Here is a 3,458-nt window from a genome sequence, read left to right on the forward strand (position 1 = left end):
GGCATTAAACAGCTTGAAAGATCAAAGACCATTTTTAATATAACTCCGACTGGATTCGTCTGAAAGAAGAAAGTCATATACACCTAGGATGCCTCGAGGGTGAGTAAAATACAGGCTAATTTTCATTTTTGGTTGAACTAACCCTTAAAGTCAATATTTTAGTTTTTAGATATCTGAATATAACAGAAGTTTGGGTCATGTAAACATCTTTTTTAGAATATCTGTAAATTAATACTTGCATAACTTCCACAGAATTTTTCCATACTATATAACTCTAAGGCTACTGGCAACTGTGTGATGACAGAATTTTCATCTTTGGGTGAATTAGAGTACACTTTCATGTTTTTTCTACTATGTACACTTTCACTATGTTTTTAAAACTCTCACTTTGTAATATTTGCTTTAAGTTATATTTTAAATCATTGTTTTTATAATCTTTTGTCTTGCTTTAAAAGAGTACACTTTGATGTGTTGACTAACAGACTAAAGCACTGAACTCACTTGAGTATAATTGTACCTCATGTTACATAACATTACACTTAAAATTAATATATTTTAAATGTTCTAAATTGCAACTTCATTAAAAATGTGTAATAACAAATACATTTAAATACATGAATCATAACATACCCTTTTTGATGGAAATGACATTAAAGTACATTTCATTTCAAGATAACAGGAGTAATTATGAAATTATATATAAAAATGTACTTAAGTTCTACTTACATGGGTTCAACTAATATCATTTAACCTACATTCAAACTATACAATTTTTTAAAATCTAAAACACTGCATTGCAATTAACATGCAATATATAGTAATTGTCTGAAAACATTACATTCAGTTTGCACTTAAGTATATAATTTTAATAGTGCTGTCAAGCGATTAATCGCATCCAAAATAAAAGTTTGTTTACATAATATTTGTGTGAGTACTGTGTATATTTATTATATAAATACACACACATGCATGTATATATTAGAAGATTATATAGAAAAATATGTTATGTTTATATATTAAATATATTTATAGATAATATAAATGATATGAATATAAATATATGAATATATATATACATGAAAATGTAAATATTTTCGAAATATATGCTGTATGTGTGTTATATTATGTAAACAAAAACTTTTATTTCGGATGCGGTTAATCGCGATTAATCGTTTGACAGCACTACATTTTAAAGTATATTATTTCCATAACAAGCACTCTTTTAGTCTACTTATTTTTTACAAGGGTAGTTTATTTAGGATGCGCTTTTTACAGAAATTCACCAATAGCTGTATTCCTTTATTAATTTTCTAGAATAAAGGCTTAAGGCTGGAATACATTACATGACTTTTAAAATCTGAACAGATCTTAAAATGTTAGGCATCGTACACTTAGCTTACTGACTTTGTAAATAGCCACAGAGGAAAGACTGGCCATTGTACATTAAACGACTAGGATAACACACTACAGGACTTTAAATTCCGATCAAAAACTCACGCAGAAACGGGCGCCTTGCTGCTAGGAGACATGTGATGAATAAAAACGTGTTCTAAAATCGGCTCAAAATATCTAAAATGTCTGATATCTGGATGCAATCAGAGTTTGAAGCTAAAAAATTAGAGTCTGTGACCATCATACACTACGCGATTTTCTATTAAATCTGTCAATTCAAATCTGCAGACTGGCTTTGACTTTCGGCAACTAGCGTTGGCTTTTCCAAACTGTAAATCGGGCAGAAATCTGGGCAAAAGTATATAGTGCATTCCAGCCTTTAACTAGAACATAGACCTTATTCTGAAAACGTTGGTTATGTAAACACACGTCTAGATCAATTTTAAGACTGGAATAGGGTACTTAAAAAGACATTTGTCTTTTACTCCGGAAGAACTATCAAATGTGTTGTTGTTTTAGCCAAACAAGCAGATGATGATGATTGCGGTCTTTGACATCAGTGTCTTTGGTAGTTGCAGAATGCATCTGCTGAATGAGCTTGGCTTTAGAGTAAAGACAATCTTCATGGCCTTGAGGGAAAAGGACAACTCGTCCCTCAGCCCCCTCACACTCGCTTCACCACAGGACTGAAGCGAGGGATGAAGTGAAAGAATAACAGGATTTATGAGGACATAACGCAACACCCTCAGATCTTTAAAGACTGGCTTGTAAGATTAACACTTCATTAGTAGAGAAAGCGAGAGCAGGACAGACGGAGAAAGAATGAAAACTAATTCATCATCAGGATGACATGCAGCACCAGTTTACCATTCAAACAGACTGATGGGACTGAACTGAACATCTCACGTGGGTTTGCTTGGCTTTGTAAAGCGTCCTTGTAGACGGTAACTCAGTCTAAACACACCAGCTGAATGATCTCCACATGTCTTCAAATGTCTCTACAAAGATAGTAAAAAATGAAAACCTTTATTGTGGTGCCCAGCTCATGGTCAACAGAGACTTCGTTGATTATAATGAGAGCTATCTAGTTTTGTTGCATCACTTCTTAGTTGTTGTTTTGAAATTTTATGTGGTGACGACTAGGAATGTGCCTGAAGTTGAATGCCTTAGGCTAAGTTCACAATACACGACTTAAAGGGTTACTCCACCCCAAAATGACAATTTTGTCATTAATCACTTACCCCCATGTCGTTCCAAACCCGTAAAAGCTTCGTTCGTCTTTGGAACACAATTTAAGATATTTTGGATGAAAACCAGGAGGCTTGTGACTGTCCGATTGACTGCCAAGTAAATTACACTGTCAAGGCCCAGAAAAGTATGAAAGACATCGTCAGAATAGTCCCTCTCCCATCAGTGGTTCAATCTGAATTTTATGAAGCTACGAGAATACTTTTTGTACGCGAAGAAAATAAAAATAATGTCTTTATTCAACTATTTGTCTCCTCCGCGTCACCGTAGCACCATTTTGGAGAGTATCCACGACATGGGGGTAAGTGATTAATGACAAAATTTTCATTTTGGGGTGCAGTAACCCTTTAAAACGTCGGCAGATCGCTGTGTTATTCAGACTACATGACTTGATTGTCTGTCTTTAAAGGGGTCCTATTATGCTTTTTCACTTTTTCAACTTTAGTTAGTCTATAATGTTGCTGTTTGAGCATGAAAAAGATCTGCAAAGTTACAAAGCTCAAAGTCCACTTCAAAAGGAGATATTTGATTTAACAGAAATCACTTTTCAAAAACTACAACGAACGACTCGTTTGGACTACAACGCACATTTTCCGGGATTTGTGATATCACAAATACAGACGAATGGGACGAGACCTGGTTGAGCTGCACTAGAGAAGGCAACAAGTGTTATCACTATGTCGGAGACACGCTAGCTTTCCCAAGGCAGACGAACTTAGAGTGGTTACAATCATCCGGGTTTAAATCGCGCTCAAATTGATTTGATTTTGACGCAATATTTACACTGAAGCTCGCAGGAGGCTATGGTAAGGGGCATG

The sequence above is a fragment of the Sinocyclocheilus rhinocerous genome, unplaced genomic scaffold (assembly GCF_001515625.1).
Source record: "Sinocyclocheilus rhinocerous isolate Xijiao unplaced genomic scaffold, SAMN03320098_v1.1 scaffold2135, whole genome shotgun sequence".
Lineage (NCBI taxonomy): Eukaryota > Metazoa > Chordata > Actinopteri > Cypriniformes > Cyprinidae > Sinocyclocheilus > Sinocyclocheilus rhinocerous.